The following is a 1293-nucleotide window of genomic DNA, read 5'->3' on the forward strand; positions in this document are numbered from 1 at the left end:
AGGATTTGTGATAGTGTCTGTGAATGTGCCAGGAGACACCTCTTGGAACTACCACTTTGCTGCACTAAAGCAGATGCTTAGTGCAGTGCAAGACTAAACTCTGAATATGGTTGGGCCAGATAACAAAAATACTACATTTTGTCAGAAGAAAAAGCACACTCTAGACTCCTTTAACATTCACAAATTTTTGTTATATATGAGACAAATTATATGAATGAATGCAAGAATTGAAAATAAGTTTTAAATCAATTAAATGATCTTACCCCTAGGATCCCATCTTTCTAGAAGTCAGAGGACCCATGCATGCCCCATGGAAGAGCTAAGCTGAAATGTAGCTGTAGTATATTGGAAAGTCAAGAGACTGTTGTCTCTCTCCTTTGAACAAAGACCTGAAGGAAGCAGGAACGATGGCTCCTTCCTCTCAGCTCTGCCAAAGCCAACAGATTTTGTTTTACAGAAGAAGCTGCCTGAAACTCAAACAGGGCCTGATAGCTGGAGAACAGCCTTTGCATAGTAGCCAACAGCTGTGCTTTTGAGGCAGTGGGTTTCCAGATGCTTTTAGTTTGTAGGGATCATTTGAATTTAGGCCTCTAAGTATGAACTGTGGGAAAAGATTCTTTAGATTAATTTTTTAGCCACTGTCTTTTCTTGCCTTTTTCTTTTCAATTGCAAGCTTGTGTGTGACTAAGCGAGTGAAAGAGAGGAGGATAAACTAGTGCTGGGGACCATGCCAGAGCAGACTGACATGTAGACTGAATGAATGCCAGTCTGTTAGCATATCTTCTGACCAGCGTTTCTCTAAATATACACTTAAATTACATATTCATTCAAATATGGGGTCTTCTGTCATACTTAACTAATGAGAATAGAGAAATGGCAAATGAGCAGAGCCCAAAAATTGAGGAGCAGTGTACCGCTTATGAGGCTCAAGTCCTCTGCTATTCACAAAGCTGATTACTTACAGTCTCACTTCTCTCCCTTTTCAGTCTAGATCTGTCAGGCAATGGGAGTGCCTATTCAACCAGTAATTGTATTTAGAAGAATTAATTTTTATGTTGTGATGTGATGGTGGTTTAATGGGATATAGACTTGTGTGAACTCTGTTTCCCCCAACCCACTACACTGTCATGGCAGTGACATAGTTTTTGTCACTGCTGACCTACAGTGAGCACAGGCATCTCTAGGTATTACCAGTCTGGGGTCTGAGCTGGTGTCCACAATAGACTCCCACTCAGCTCAAAAGGCTTCAGATCCCATTCTATCCATTCTGCCTGTTGTTTTCACAGTTTTCCC

At 41.0% G+C, this 1293-nt stretch overlaps 1 protein-coding gene across 1 annotated transcript in view; it reads left to right on the plus strand.

The window, feature by feature from the left end:
- ANKFN1 (ankyrin-repeat and fibronectin type III domain containing 1) overlaps positions 1 to 1293 on the plus strand; it is a 62613-nt gene that overhangs the window by 11718 nt on the left and 49602 nt on the right. The window lies entirely within an intron of this gene.

Source organism: Phaethon lepturus, unplaced genomic scaffold (genome assembly GCF_000687285.1).
Source record: "Phaethon lepturus isolate BGI_N335 unplaced genomic scaffold, ASM68728v1 scaffold10809, whole genome shotgun sequence".
NCBI classification, from domain to species: Eukaryota; Metazoa; Chordata; class Aves; order Phaethontiformes; family Phaethontidae; genus Phaethon; species Phaethon lepturus.